Source organism: Mauremys reevesii, linkage group 11 (genome assembly GCF_016161935.1).
Source record: "Mauremys reevesii isolate NIE-2019 linkage group 11, ASM1616193v1, whole genome shotgun sequence".
Taxonomy (NCBI): domain Eukaryota; kingdom Metazoa; phylum Chordata; order Testudines; family Geoemydidae; genus Mauremys; species Mauremys reevesii.
Genome location: NC_052633.1, coordinates 68,700,794 through 68,717,816, shown reverse-complemented (window position 1 = coordinate 68,717,816; position 17,023 = coordinate 68,700,794). Strand labels below are relative to the sequence as shown.

Sequence of the window (17,023 nt, the reverse complement as noted above, 5' to 3'; positions counted from 1 at the left end):
GCCCCTAGCTGACGCTAATAGCACCCCACAATTCCTAGTGCAGTAACTAGCAAACTCTTAAAGGGTCTTTAACAAATTTGCACTAGAAATCATGGACCTTTCCCTCCTAATCTGTTTCTAGGGAAACTGAGTTCAGTGAAAAACAGCCTGCACTCTGAGAGGAAAGGTCCCTCTCCTTGCACCTTGTTATGATTGGAATGTTCAGTATCCTCCAGAATACCATTGGGATTGACAGTGATGTGGCTTTGCTTAGTTCTCCATCCCTGAAAATAGTAGATGTGGAAGAACAGTAACATTCACAATGAAATCATGAGAGCTGACAGTCTCACAATATTTGGTCTATTTTTTCTTTTTAAAGACTTAGCCCCCTGGAGCCATGTGAATACAAGAAAATTTCAGCCCTCATGGTTGTGGAGAAAATCTTGAAAATGTGACCCAAGCACACCTGATAGTCTCAAAACCACAAAGGTAAGTAAAAAGAACCCATATGTATTATTATATTTAGTTTTACAATATTTAAACCAAGGTCATGATTCTGGGGGGGCCTTACTCATGGTTTTCGATTGCTTAGATTTTGCAATATTGGAACAGTGGCCAGCTGGAGCCCCTAAAGATCAAGGACTTTTGGGCTCATCTGAGGACTGCAAAGGCAAATTGTGGATCCTGGGGCTTGTTGGGAGGTGGGAAAAGAGGGTAGGATGTTCTCTTGGAAGTCTGAGGTGACTCTCCAAGTGACCATTTGAAGGGGCCTTTAGACAGTGGAATTACGTGGTTCACAAAAGTCTTCATATACCAAAACTCAAGAGTTTGCACAGCAGTACTGAAAAACAGAAAGGCCAATTTAAAGTACATTAGATTTTAAAAAATTGCTCTGAGGTAAAGTCTTTATCTGCCACCTTTTCATCTGAGATCAGATATTTACCAATGAGTTTCTAAAACTCAAAACTGGGTTGAAAATGGATACAGATGACTAGATCATGCATGTTTTATAAACTTGGGGCAGTATATGACCCTAATATTAGATAGCATCATAAAATATGAGTCCATTAAATATTTAAAATGTTGGTGGAAGACAGTATAAAGCTACTACTACATATTTGTTATATTTATACTGTAGTACGTCTCTAAAACTTCTTGGTTTAACTAACTGTACAGAAACTGCCTTAAATTGACCTATTTTTACTAAACGTAAATAAATAACACTGTTTCTCTGATATCTCAGTGATGGGCGTGGTATAAGAACCTAGATAGATACCTGCATCCACAGGTACCATGCTAGAAAATTGTATCTACAGGAATGCCATTGTCTTAGAAATGCCAGTGGACTTGATTATAACCTGCTGGGGCTGGACTGCAGTACCTTTGAGAGTGATGTGGCCTTGAGTATATTTAAGAAGAGATGGGGTATTTTGAGGGTGCACATGAGTGAGATGGTGGTGTGATTACTAACCAATTTTTTTAAAAAGAATTTATTCCAATTTTATCAATTTGAAGCCTTTGTGTAAGGAGTACTAAAAATTTAAACCAATATTCTTTTTTGTTTGTTTTGTTTTGGTAAATCTGAACATAACTGAGCTATTTTGGTTAATCTATAACTGCTGTTTTTATTGGCTAATGAGTGTTGACTCTGTTACACTAGTTCTCTATATAGGCTGAATCTCATATATCTCCTTGTATCCCACACATTTGGTAAAATTTATGAATGCACACTTGGCCAGATCCTGGAGCTAGACAGAGCTGCATGCTAGAAAAATCTTTGACCAGCAGTAGAGAGGAGGGTTAGAAATTATTTAACCCTATTCTAAAATGTCAGCTAAAGGTCATTCCACATACCTTCCATTATAGCTGATGTGGATGGGATATTTTGGAACTGTGATCTGGGGTGAAGGTTCATGGTCTATTTATGGACATACATATCATGACATGTCAATAGCCTGTATGAACAACCTGTGGCACAGATTGTATGAGGGGTTAATGCATGAAGTTGATTCTATAACATGTATTGTACCTCTTTGATGGGGGCATTGCACTTACTCTTTCCTGGAACCTACTAGAATTTGACTCTTCCTACTCAACTAAAAATATTCTATCCTCCTTCCTTTGATTTGCTTCCTTTGTATCAATCATGCTGAGATTAAACAGCAGAGTTATTGGAAACTAAGAAATCTGCCAGGCCTTTGTGACAAAAATGAGACAGAGAACAGCTATTTAAACTATGTGTAGACCATGTAATGGAAACTTATTTCATAGAAGTAGCTTAGAATTAATGGGTAAAATAGATTGAAATAGGAGGGAAGTTCTCCATGCACCGACCAAAGAGGAGGGGGAGTTGCCTGAGATTGTGGGGACTACTATTTATCCAAACCAGGCTGAGAAGGAGTGTTTTCCTTCTGTTTTTAGCTGAGGAGGGAGAGCTGACAGCTGATTTTAGCACCACCACTCAGTACCGTCATTTTATGCTGCTCCCAATGAAGGAATACAGCCTGGTGGGGCACCTGAGACCCCTCAAAGGGGAGCAAGCTCAAGAAGCCCAGTGAATTATACAAGCCCAATCCAAGGAACCCAGCAGAGCTATTGAGGGGAATCCTAACCCAGAGAGCATGCATGGTCATATTTTGAACATCTGCACAATCTATTGTGAGCAGTGTCATGTGTAGGCAGATCTTATTTTCACAGATTATATCGCCACAAGGAACCACTATGATCACATAGTCTAACCTTTATAACACAGGCCATAGGACTTCCCTGAGTTCATTCCTGATAGAACTAGAGTATATATTTTAGAAAGCCATCCAGTCTTAATTTTAAAATTGCCAGTGATGGGAATGAGCGACAGGGAATAGATCACTTGATGATCACCTGTTCTGTTATTTCCCTCTGGGGCACCTGACATTGGCCACTGTTGGAATACAGGATAATGGGCAAGAGGGACCTTATGTTCTTGTATTCTTACGCCCAGATAAGTTGTTTCAATGGTTAATTAACCTGACTGTTTAAAAATATGTGTTTTATTTCCGGCATGAATTTCTCTATCTTCAACTTCCAACCATTGGATCTTATACCTTTGTCTGTTAGATTGAAGAGCTCATAATCAATTTTTTGTTCCCTGTGTATATACTTATACAGCAGTCAAATCACCCTTAACCTTCTCTTTGTTAAGCTAAAGAGACTCCTTGAGTCTTTCCATCCTTTACTCATTCTTGTGGCTTTTCTTTGAACCCTCTCTAATTTATCAACATTCTTCTTGTATTGTGAGCACCAGAACTGGATAGTGTGTTCCAGTAGTAGTTCCATCGGTGCTAGATACAGGGATAATATAACCTCCCTATTCCTACTCAGTGTTCCTTGATATTTGATATTTTATGGGTGGAACTTGGATGAATATCATTATCATTTTCCTCCCAATCTGATTCCTACATGAAACAGTAGATCCACCTCTTCACTCTCTCCCTCAGCCTGCTCCAACCCCCTAACTGGTCTCCCCTGTATGGTGGCATACGGTTGGGCTCAGCAGCATATGGAGTGTGTCTGTTCCCTGGGCAGAAACATCAAATCCTGCTCAAGCTCCCATTAGCAGAACACCAGTTTCACTGTGGACAAAGCCTTCTGCATGAGTGAAAAAGGAAAAAGATTTGCTGGTTAAAGGAGAGAAGCTAGGCTGATCTGGGTGCAGATTGCTCCCTTGGAATGATGATCTGACTCTCCAGAGTCCCTCATACCCACAGCCAAGGACACGTGAAGAAAATTAAATTTGATCGCTTTTGGAAAGGCAAGTTCTGTGCCCCAGCCCTGGGGCCAGAGGAACTCACTCTACCCAAGATGAGTTGAGCTGTCAGCTCCCATCAGGGCCGGAGGAGGAGGCTGTGCCCCAGCCCCAGGGCAGGAGTTCTGTACCCCCTCTGATTATTAGGGGGGAATACCCCTGCTTGCCCCCCCTTGTGCACATCCCTGTCCACAATGTCAATATTTCCTACCCAAGGTGAAGAGTACCCCTATTATAGGCCCTGGTTCAGGAAAGCACATGCATTCCTGAAGTGCTCTCCAGAATCAGGGCCATGACTCCTCAAATAACGGAAGAGGGGGTATACTTTGCCACGAGATCCTCTCCTGTGTAGAGTGAGATCATTTTATGGAAAAAAAGCAAAACTTATTTCTGAAAGTTATTTTCTAGCACTTCATCCAGTTTAGTTTTAAGTTTTAAATATTTAATACACTAGTATAATTTATCTCCGCTATCGAAGCCTTGTATATTGAGTTCCACATTAACTAACATTTATCAAATCAATCTACCTGTATTCTTAACATCTCATTTATGACAGTCCCAAGTTTCTTGTACTGAACTGTGTAGAAAATCTTCTTATCGGATGGTATATGGTTCTAGAAATTGGCCCATTTAAAAAAAAAAGTTTACGAATGGGTACTCTAAATTGTTAATCACTTCTACCATGGAAATATCAAGCAGCTTTTCTTTGAGAAGGGAAAAGGACCTTTTCTGCACTACATACAAAAAGGTTTTCTTTGTTACACCTGCCAGCATGAAAAAGGATTAATTTTAACAGAGCTTAACCCAGCCATCTTGGCAAAAACATTTAAATAACTCTGTTCCCTGCTTACTTTTAAGAGCATTGCTTTGGTGACTTCATTTAGTTTACAATATATCAAAAGTTTTCAAGCTACACGATTCAGTAGTTTTCTTCTTCTCTCATTCCTGCTATAATACAATGCTAGGCTGGCTCTGCAACACAGTGGTATGGGTACCTCTTCTGTGTTTTGCTATGGTCTCCAGCAGGAAAAGAAATTAAGAACTACAAATGTGCTTTTGTTTTCGATGTTTTAAAAAGCAATTAATTTGAATCTTGTTTCAAGTGACTGTGGATATAATTGTTATAGTTTTTTATACTTTGATTTGCTAGTACAGTAACTGCAGAAGATGTTAAGTCTAATTTCTAGATGACACAGGAATTACAAATGACACTGTCTTCTGTGGAAGATGTAGACTCAGAGTTTCTGCCCAAAGGGACAGAATGTTAGAGGAAAAAATATTATAACTGAAAGCAATAGCTTAACAACAGATTTCTAATAGCAGAGGGTTCACTCCACGTTTTACCATCATGACATTTTGAATAATCATAAACTTAAGCAATGCAATGTAATAAATTCAATTTAAATAAAAACACTGGATTGTTATGTACATGTGGAATCCCTTTGGGCCAAGGTTTTTCCAATTTATATGTTCTTTGAGCTTTATGAGTAGCATGGACTGACATGGAGCCAGCCACCCACACATGGCCTTAGCTATACCAACAACACTGTGTGTTTGCACTCAGCTGAATCAGTTGCTTTGATACAAATCTATCCATGAATAAAAATGTATAGGATATTTTTACTCAGCGTTTGATCTTGTGATCTTATTGATAGGTTTGCAAACATTTTAAAGCTACCAAAAGCTGTGTTATTGCATAAATAGTTTTAATTGTCTGGAATGTATCTTTGGAAAGCCTGTAAATAGACATTACTGAATCACCCACTTAAGAAGTGAAAAAACAAGTCAGGTTTTTTTCCCCACTGGAAACTATTAGATCATATAGGACTGCATGAAAGAAATTACTCTTGTTTAGTAACTTCTAACAAGTACTGATGTAATAAAAAATATTCAAATGACACTTGCCTGTAATGGGGGGCGGGGGCGGAATAAAAAGAGGGGAGAGAAAACAAACTAGACAGTTTTTTCCTGACTTCTGACTGTTCATTTGTTTTCTTTATTCTTGACATTTTGCCCATGACAGCAAAAGCTTCTTTATTTGCTTAAAATTATTTATTGTGAATAACCTCCCTAAGCTGAAAAGTAAATTTGAACAAAGGCCCGGGTGGCATCAGGTTCCACAAGTACACTGGAAAACAGCAGCAAACACGAAATAATTAGGTAATTTAAGAAAATCAACCCTTGCATTTTTTTAGGACAATGAATCAGAGAGAGCCCAGTATTTTGTATTGAACTGATCCTTGAGAATAATTGTACGGCAGAATATACTTACTGAACTCCTTTGCTGGCCTTAGATTTAATCAGACTTATTATATACTATTTGGATCCAGCTTGTAAATTAAAAAATTATTTTATCAAAAATAAATGAAACACTTATTGTTTCTAATGGACTGCCTTGAGATATAGCAATAATTTTGATTAAGCTTAAATAAAAGAAAATAAAATGTTTAAAATCCCCGTAGCATACTGTTCTCACTAGCAAACTGTTTTTTTTAAATCTTATTTTCCTGTGTCCTACATATAAATAAGCTAGCATCTAGCATATGCAAATACTTGTTTTAATAATTTTCAAGGGGAATGAAAAATTGAAACTTACCACTTTGGAGCAATGGCATTTCAAGTATGTGTCAAGAGTCAAATATTCCTTTTTCTTTAAAAAATAAAAATCAATAAATCCCATGCTTTTTGGAGTTTCATTAATTCCAATGGCAAATACAAAATTGAGTATGGGTTTTTCTTTTTATCTCTACCTAAGTTCAAGCAGAGCAACTGCTCTAACAAAGCTAATCCTCTAGTCATGGATATAATGACTTAGGTGGTGTTTGAAAGACACTCAGGACAACTTTTGTAGACTTCCTGAGTCTCTATCAATGGCTATATTTATTGTAGACATTGGTTGACTGACACTTGCTCACCAAAGATGTTTGGCAGATACCAGTTAGGTCATTTCAGTTTGTTTTCTTCTCAGTTTGTTTTGAAACCTCAAGGCTCTGTCAAATCCCCCTCTGTCTTAGACTGTGTGACCTTAAGGGCCACTTCACTATTGTGCCTATCTGCTCAAGTCTACTTAGTGTATAGTTATTAGGAGAACTGCCCAAATCAGATTATTTAAAAACTTGGATACCCTTTGTAGCAGAATGTTTTTAGAAATGGATTTATTAAGATTTAAATGACACACAAATCTGAAAAAGAAACCATGACTATGGATATGATATAGAATTTGGTTTGATTCAGAGTAAACAAACATTCTCCATCTGGGTTACATCAACAGATCAGTAGGGAATGAGTTTGATTCACACTTAACAAAGATCATTTTGCAGTGGTTTAGTGAGTGTGAGCATGAATTATGTAGAGCTGTACAGTGGCAGCATTATTGTAAATTGCAGTTATTTTTTCTGCAGTTATAGTATCATGTAGTTGTCAATTAAACTGAAATAGAATGATCTTTGCCATTCAGTATGCAGAGGTGCTGTACAGTTACTGAATCATTATTCTACAGTAGTTCTCAGCACCTGTCCAATGTGCAGATCCGTGTACTGTGATTCATTTCTCCCTTGAAAACTTACCAGCCATATGCCCACAACAAACATGATCTTCTTAGCTTACTCCTATTTTTACAGTTTAAAAGTTTTAAACCAAATGACATCTCAAAATATTAGACATTTTGGCAGGGCTGGTCCTAGATTTTGTGAGTTCCTATATGAAGTAGGAGGGAAATGGATTATTATCCCATTTTATAAATGGGGAACTGAGGCACAGAAAGACTAAGTGATTTTCCCAAAGTTACATCGGGATTTTGCAGCGGATGAGAACACTGAGTTCAGGTATCCCAAGATCCAGGCTAGCAGCGCCTAATCACTGGACTGTCATCCTTTTCAGAGAAGTGTGGTCGGTATCTCTGTCTGTCTCTCTCACACACTCACACTTTCTATCTCCTGCCTGCCTATACCACCTTCAGCCTGTGGTGATACCCTCTATCCAACCACGTGAAATTCCATGGCTTCTGATGACCTTCACACATAGAATAAAGAGCCAGAGTTGGAGCTGAAGCACAAATTCAATACACTATTTCACTTGGGACTGAGGTGAGTTTCAGAATAACATTTTTATGTTACTAAAAGCATGAAATGAGGGGGGGGAAGAAACAAACAAATAATTGCTGCTATTAGCCTCTATACTATTAGGGACCTTTTTCAAGATACTGTCCTGACTGTCAATTAGCTGCATAATGTCTCAGAGGAAGTGTGGCATCTTCTAACTTGCTGTTGTCTTAACTCTTTATATTACACATTATCTTTGTTATTTTCCTTCTAAATTCCCTGACCAAATCAAATCCACTATTGGAATGTTTCAGGTAGGGAGATCTAACAAATTTATGATTTGACCTTGACGACAGCTTTCATATCATTACCCCTTTTTTGACCTGAGCAGTTAGCCAAAATTTCAGATCTAGTAGGTTGTTTAGTTAGAAACTGATGTTGGAGTTACATGTATCTTTGGTGCAATCCTGTTAATTTACAAACAATGTACCAAGTTCTGGTTCCCTGAATACTGCAGGAGTCAGTATTGTTGCACATATTTCCAAGCCCCTTTTCAGTCAGCACTTAGCTCAAAGCTTTCATTCACTGCTTGTTCTGGCTGTGTTCTTGGCTTTCTGCTGCTTCTCACTCAGCTTCTCTTGTGTTTCTACTGCTTCTCTCCCACAAACAGACACACCGCTTCAATAAATCCCATGTGATGGGTTCGATCACAGAGACCTCCTTGGGATTGCCACCTGATGTGCTGAGGCTACCTCTGAGCCTGTTTTCCCTGCCAGCTTGGGACTTCAGTACCCAGTCTTGTTGAGCCAGACATGCTAGCCTGCTGCAAACACAGACCCAGGTCTAAACCATGTCCCCCAAAAGCTGAAGACTTAACTGAAAACAACTTAAGAAGTGCTCCTGTCTCCAGCACCGACACACCCAGCTCCCAATGGGATCCAAATCCCAAATAAATCCATTTTACTCTGTATAAAGCTTATACAGGGTAAACTCATAAATTTTCTGCCCTCTATAATGCTGATAGAGAAAGATGCACAGCTGTTTGCTCCCCCAGATATTAGCCACTAACTTTGGGTTCAATAATAAGCAAAAGTGATTTTATTAAATACAAAAAGTAGGATTTAAGTGGTTCCAAATAATAACAGACAGAACAAAGTAAGTTACCAAGCAAAATAAAACAAAAACATGTAAGTCTAAACCTAATACATTAAGAAACTGATTACAGATGAAAATCTCACCGTCAGAGATGTTCCAATAAGCTTCATTCACAGACTGGACTCCTTCCTAGTCTGGGCCCAATCCTTTTCCTGGTACAACTCTTGTTAGCTCCAGCTCAGGTGGTAACTAGAGGATTTCTCATGACTGGAAGCCCTTTGTTTTGTTCCACCCCTTTATATAGCTTTGGCACAAGGCGGGAGTCTTTTGTCTCTCTGGGTCCTCACCCCTTCTTCTAAATGGAAAAGCACCAGGTTTAAGATGGATTCCAGTTCCAGGTGACATGGTCACATGTCCTGGGAGACCCCAAGCCTTCATTCTTCCTGGCCTGATTCACAGGAAGGCTTGCAAGTAAACAGAACTATTTACAACCAATTGTCATAGTTGATAGGAGCCATCAAGAGTCCCAACCACCATTAATGACCCACACTTTGAGGTCCTATTGTAATTATGCAGAGTTATATTTCATATTTCTAGTTTCAGATACAAGAATGATACACTTATGCAAATAGGATGAACACACTCAGTAGATTATAAGCTTTGTAATGATACCCTACAAGAGACCTTTTGCATGAAGCATAGTCCAGTTACATTATATTCACACTCATTAGCATATTTTCATAAAATCATATGGAGTGCAACGTCACACCCTGCCTCTGTGTTTATCATCACATTGGAACCTCACCCCTCAGGCCAACCTTGGGCTACCTGGTTCAGCTTCTATGCCACCCTTGCATGTGGTTTTGTTTTGGGCAGAGACCCCTATTGTTTCAGCTATCTGGTTCTATAAAGAAGCTCAATTTTTTTCTTACACTTGTCCTGAATGAGGGGTGGCTTCTAAACATACCTGTCTCAATGAGTTTTCACACAACCCATACCTAGATTATTATTAACTGGATTTTGGGTTCCAATGTCAAACATATTCTGAAAGGTAATTGCAAGAAGCACGATCTGTCAGATTATGCATCAAAGCTTGGCATTTTCTGTGCATAGGTGGATCTGACAAAATCTGCCAATATATCTGAATGGCTGAAGAATTTGTTTTCTTCCATTTTGAAGAGGATCTTGCTTCTTGTGGGCAAGCGGAAATGTTCAGAATATTTTTTTTATCTTCTTGTTCAACTCCTTGGGGTCTATAAAAGCCTAAAACCTAAGCCTTCCCCCTTTTCCGCTACAATTCCTAAGGAATGTACCCAGTGTGTAGACGCTTTTGTTCTATTAATGATGCCACCTGGTGTCATGTATCACAGCTATTCCAGCCTCTCTTGTAAGGCTCCTGGAGCTTTTCAGATGGCATGTGCTGGTGGGATTTGCGTCCTCCCTTAATTTCATTTTATGGATGACCAGGAGACATCTTCATGTGTCTGGTTCAGGTTATCATGGTTGTTTCCTTGATTCTTTTTGGTTGTAAATTCTCTTCGTTTAAGCCAAGCACTTCACCTGCACAGGCCCAGGACTGAGTGCTTTCCTTGTATTACCAGAGACAGAGTCTTGTTTTACTGTAATATCTCAGTGAGAGTTCACACTGCCCAAAGACTGGCTAACAGGCTTTTACTGACACATTTGACTTCTCAGGTTTTAAAGAGTGTATGCTTTAGAATTCCTCTGCTTCCATTTCTGTGCTTACCTATGGAACTGGATCTATTTTGTCTGTCATGCAGGCCATTTGCACACATTTATATCAGTCATTAATTAGATTTGTAGCTTCATTTTTTATTGTGCATATGAACATCTCCCCCTCCTCAGGAGGAAAACTTTGCATTATCCCTTTAACTCATACATTTGGTTTGCTTTCTTTGCATAAATATGCATGGCATTGTGCTTATTAGGGTTCCTAAAAGTTTGCCTGAATGCTGAGCTACTTTCCATATTTATGCCAGTGTAAACGTTGCTGGCATTGTTCCTTACTTGGCATGTTTTCCCTCCCTTATTGTTCTATTTTGTGTAAACTTCTTTTCTTATTTATTTAATGATAATGTACACAGTCCTGCAGTCTGTGCCTCTAAGGCTTTAAATTGAATTTCTTTCATTCTTCTACTGCCATATACATATTTTTTTATCTGCATCTCTAACCTTTGTGAAAGGTACTGATGCATCTTTTATAGGTGACATTTTTTCTAGTGACAGTGATCCTTAAATGAGGAATAATTTCTGCAGGGTTGTCTTTCTGCTTGTTGTCATGACGAAATGAGGGTGGTGTTGTATGTATTCTACATTTCTGTTATTGCAGCAGTAAAAACAACAGATCAAGTTTTTGCTGATCATCTATTTTACTAGCTCCTATGGACTCTCATGTACCTTTCAGATTACTCTTTCAACCTATGTCATCTCTCCTTGTTGTTGCACGTTAGGGTTAAAAGACCAGTCTTCAGCCTCAGGGTTCATCTAATAAACATACCGGCCTTGGATGTGGGGATTTATTTAGCTATTATTACCATGAAGATGCTTCCTGTTTACAAATGATCATTTCATGAGTGTCAACATATAATTTATAGTAGGTTTTTCCCTATATTTGTGTACAATTTTAATATCTATAAACTGAGATTCACAGTATCTACCTGGCAAATGTTTACTCCTTTCTTTACCATGAGAGTGATAACAGGGCCATTTTTCATCCCTAGTTGGCATCTGTGGGAGATGAGGAGCTTTAAAGGGCCATATCTTCACTCCCAATGAGGAAGAGTGATAGCAAGAGCTGGTTGGCTTCTCTTCACTCCTGGCTGGAAATAGCTACAGCAAGATGAGGATTTAGAGATTCTGTCTTAATTCTCTTCCGATGGAACAGAAGCAGTTTCTTTTCTTCTTACCCTCCCACACTGTTCAACCAAAACTGACTAATCCATCTGGTCTTGTATCCTGTCTCCAACAGTCAATGAATGATGCCTCTGAAGAAATCATAATCCTACCTTTATGCACATGCTATTCTGTAATTGTGTGAGAGTAAATGATGGAGGGCAGGTGAGGATTTCCTTTCTGACCCAAGAGGGTGATCAGTTTATGCCCTGAAGCCTGATGATCCCTATGCAATTTTTATCCTAGATGCTGTGGTTTAACTGCAGAGGCTACTCTTATTTTCCCTCACGTTGATGTTGCTTCCTTACTCAGTGTTATCTAAAGAATATCTCCAAGATTAGACACTAGGCCTCTGCAATGAACACCAAGATGCTTATCCATGCTTTTGTGATTAGCAGACTGGATTATTGTGTAACGCTGTATCATCTGGCCTCCCTGCTTCGACTCTTCACTCTTTGTGTCAACTTCACACCACAGCAATGAGGCTGTTGGTGAAATCTCAACTTTAATATCCTTAAGTTGGTTTAAGAAAAGCTTTACATGGCCTTGCTTTTTCTTACAGATCTAATTTGGCTTCATCCTATTTTCTAAAGACAGCCTTGTATTCTGCTAAAGCTGGCATGGATTAGAAGTACACTGGCCCTAGGGCTAAATTGCTGGTGACCGAACATTTCCTCATTTTTCAGGCATCATGCTCAGTTCTCCTTCTGGGGAAGATGGATGTTGTCTTTGATTTTTATCCACTGGGTCCAATGCCCCTCCCACTGAAGTCAATGATCAAACTTTCGTTGACTCTAATAGGAGTTATATACAAAAATATAGTGTGTATTAATCAAAAAACTTTGCTCCCTTTTAGCCTCTTTCATCTGATTTCTTTCAGTAGATTTCAAACGCTGTGGTCCTCAAAGATAATTTCAGACTAGTGCTTATTAAGAGTCTGATCCAAAGCCAATGGAAATCAGTGGGAGTTTTTGGATAGGCTTTAGATCAGGCCCTAAAATTACAGACACAGTGTATTCTCCTCTAACCTTTTACATACTCCTGAGCTTTATAAACATGTTATCCTCTTTTGTCATCTTACCTCTTGTGGTTTCCATTGCCACACGCTCTTCAAACAATCTTTCTTGGCTCAACGTACCTTGTTTTTAAATCATCCAGCAGAAACATACCCTGTTCTGCATGCACAAACAGGCATTCATCACCCTCAGCATGTCCCATCAATGCAAAAACATTGATATGTCCAAACTATCTTCAAGCATCACAAGTACACAGCCTGTTCCTATACAAAATGCCAGGAAGACGACAAAACCTACCAATGTCAGTGGGTTAATAAACAAGGAAGACACCTCCCCACTTACATGATCAGACATTACTAATGACTGTTAGGGATGGGGTGGGTGAAAGGGCCCTCTATTGAAAGGATTTTTTCAACCAGAGTCACCCATTATCCAGGTAGCTTGTGATCCCAATCAGGGTGAATGCAGTCAGCAATCTCAGATCCTGTAGTTGTTCTGTTTCACTTTATCTGTGACTGAATGATGGGCCTCTTGAATGATTATGAATCCCACAGCTTCTGATGATGACTCCTGGGCTGTAATTTTTTAACAATACTGTAAAATAGTCTTTATTCCTTTGTCCATGTATGGTTGCTGCAAATTCACTTGCTAATCAGGTATTCAAGAAAATATCATTAAACATGAAATGATGACGACAGCATGGGCAAATAGCATCTTTGTGATCTACTGTAAATTACATTTCAGAATGTCAGGCAACAGATTTGAGCAGCAGAAACCAATTGTGCAGATTTAGAATCCGACCATTTTTTTACCTTAACCTTCAACTGCATATCTGGAAGGGCTTGGAAATCTCAAATTCTAGGGCTGTAGTTGCCATATTGCCACCCCAAAAGGCCTGATTCTGCAACCATTCTGCATGCAAAACTCCTATATCCTCAGTGCAATTAAGTTCACTCTGGTTTATTTGCTATGCACTACTTACAAATGTGAAAAATATCGAGAAGACACAGTTTAATTGCTGCAATAGCTGCACATGACAAAGAAAATGAGAAAGGGAGCTGTGGGCATCATACAACTTATTATTATTTACTATTTCTCATGCACTATTGCTCTGCTTGGCACAATACAAACATAAGGTATCAGAGTCCTTGACCTGTGAATATTGATTTGGACATGTTATAACACAGCAAGTGCTAAACTCTGTGGTGATGCAAAAGGTGGTGGAGTAAGCTAAAAGTCAGATGCATGTTATTCTGAAACAAGGCATAAGTGGTACTTGCACTGATTCTGTAATCACTGGGTGTGCAAATGGAGTGTAACTTGCATGCTAAGGGAGGTGGAAAGATTATGGAGAAATGGTAGAAAAAGCAGCTCACAGAAGATTGTAAATTAAAGAAGGGAGGAGTGTCAGAATGGATGGCAAGTCTGAATCTCATTGAAGCACATTATTGTTCCTTTGCTGAACAGTTGCAGGTTTCAAGGCCTTTTTCAGGTTAGTTTCCTATTTGGAGCAGAAATCCCTGATGTGTGGTGTTTTCTTAATGATTCCTCCACATGACATGTAACGAACAGAAATCTCAGGTGAAGCACCACTGCCCTGTCCCAAGAAGCAGCTGTCTTGAGTCTCAGTCTCTTTGGAGGGTTTCACACCCATCCAACTGCTTAAACACACTCTGTAACCCTTCTTCTCCCTCAGCCCCTGCACTTTATGCCAGGGAAATGCCTATTGGGAGGCTCTACTCAGACCATAAGATCTGGTGACCTGGAAATTTACCGATCTTTTGTGCAGCTGCTCTGCAATACAAAGGAAGCTCAGAAAGGTGTAAAGGCCCACCCCAAGAAGGGGTCCCATTCCCATTAATTACCCTCTGCATGACATATTAAACGCTTACTCATGTGCTTAACTTTGATTTCTGTGGAATTCAGTGCTTTTTAAGCATGTGTGTAAGTGTTTGCAGGACTGTAGCCTTAGACAACAACCAGAGACTTTTAAGATGGTCTGGAACCAATATATGAGATCTGTCTATCTTATATTTTTGTCTCAATGGTTAGACTGTCATGCTCTGAAGTATATTTAAGTGAATCACTGATGTTTAAATTTTATAGCTCTGTATTTGGTATATTATATATTTGAGGGCTAGTTAGGAAAATTAAATAATACTTTAAAAAAAAAGATTTATGTGGTGGAGAGAAGTAAATTCCCTAAGGTTTCTGTGAAGTTTGTGAGTTAGGAGTGGATGTGAGAACCCTCCCCACAAAAAAGGGAGAAGTTTGGCTCCCCTACAAGAGGACTGCAAAATTTGGAAAAGTCCATGTGGTACTGGATTTTGAACACTCTGAAGTTAATGGGTATTTAGATCCAGGATCCAGGATTTTGGGTCCATATCAGCTTCAGATAATCATTTGAATGCCTGGATGCTTATCTGCAGCCAACCTATTGGGATGGATCTAGGAAATCAGCAGGAGAAATGAGGAAGAGAAAGAAATAACTGCCCTAAATTCCTGAAGATCAGACATGTTAGGTCAAGATAAAAAGGCTATAGATGCCGTAATAAGAAAGGAAAAAAATGAGTTTTGGTAGGATCTTGTCTTGAAGATAGGTTGGACATACGCCTGATGTATCAGAAATCAAGGAACAAAGGCAGAATGTTGAAGCTGTCATTTGTGATAGGATGCCTAGACAAAGCAATAGATGGGACATTGCATACAACAGCCACTTCCTTTAGAAACCCTTTTTAGTATGGATATGGAAAAGAGAATTTTTTCTAACACTGAGATACTGAGAATTTGGAGACAAGGAGAACACTTTAAACGTGTATGGAATATTTGCCTAAAAAGAAAGTAAAAGCAGTATCTTAGGTTTTGCTTGCATAGGCATTCTGAATCTTTTCTTTGTCTCAGCGGCTTTGGGAATTAAGGTATGGAGGTGTATGTTCTAGTGAAGCTGGATGGAGGGGTTGGTGGTTTTGCACTGACATTAGATTTACTTGGAGAAGGGCTGTGAAGACACATACACATTTATATTTTTTCCTTTGAACTGAAGTGTATAATTTAGGGACCAAACTTGCTCACACTGAAATCAATGGAACATGAGTGTACAACTTAAACAGTCTGCCTCCAAGAAGGGGAAAACAAAGACTTTCTTCACTATCTTCTTTTATGATCAGTCTCACGGATGTTAAAATTGATTTGTGGTGCCTTGAGACCTAAGTTCTCCTCTTCTGTTTGGAATTGCTTTGCCAAGGAACCCAGCAATGAGATGAAAACCAGCCACTCTCACTGAAAACAAAGCATCAGCAAAGGTTGTATGATACTGGCAATAAGTGCTCTAATAAGAGATATTAATTTGTTGCACATTCATCACATTAATCTTGTAGCAAGTGTTACTGAAACAAGATGTATCAGTAAGTCTGGCCTGTAGACACTTTACTTGGACATTCTAATTCTGCTAGTTCTGGGTCATTCATGTGGATTGTTTCACCCTTGGCTTCTCTAACAGTGATAAAAATATAGATCTTTTCCATGCAAATTGCTTCTTTATTTACCCTGTTGCCCCCCACAAACACTACTATTGTATCTAGATTTCACTTGAGCAGCAGCCCTTTCTCATTGTAAAAGATAAAAGATCTCAGGAGGCTGCTAAAAGAAATACAACCTACAAATACTGCATGATTTTACTGTTTATCTATATATTCTAGTGTGGCACGTGCAGGATACTTATGATAGACCTGAGTAATATGAACTTCTGAGTAATCATGTTCCTGTCATATGAAGGATATATATATAGTTATAATTATGTATATAAAATCACTAATGTTGGAGTCTCTAGTGTTATAATGTTTCACAGTTCATTGGGCCATGACTCATAGCCTGCTATGCTCTATGGGAATAATGGAGGCGATGCGGGGTGACCATTGTGATAATATCCAGTAATTCATTTGATCTCTCCAGTGAGACTGGACAAAATCCATGAGTGACGTGCTACCCAAATGCATTAATTTTCAAACACTGCACTATGTATGTGATCAAAGGCCTGTTGGAAACATAAATAGGGTGGTAACTGATCTCCTGTCATTAACAATATTAATTGTTTAGTTATTACATTACTAGACTGAGTTGAAATCTTGTGCAAGGGTGACAGTACAAGGTGGACTGCTCTACCAGAAAGCTAGTTGACTGACTGACATTGGGCAGCT

At 38.9% G+C, this 17,023-nt stretch overlaps 1 protein-coding gene across 16 annotated transcripts in view; it reads left to right on the top strand.

The window, feature by feature from the left end:
* GLI2 (GLI family zinc finger 2) overlaps positions 1–17,023 on the top strand; it is a 396,028-nt gene that overhangs the window by 45,033 nt on the left and 333,972 nt on the right. For 14 of the 16 annotated variants that reach the window (XM_039494645.1, XM_039494641.1, XM_039494649.1 and 11 more), the window contains one exon: positions 359–468. The exons of the other annotated variants lie outside the window; for them this stretch is intronic. The gene's annotated coding sequence lies outside the window, so the exon portion shown is untranslated. The remainder of the gene's footprint in view (positions 1–358; positions 469–17,023) is intronic. 16 annotated transcript variants of the gene reach the window in all.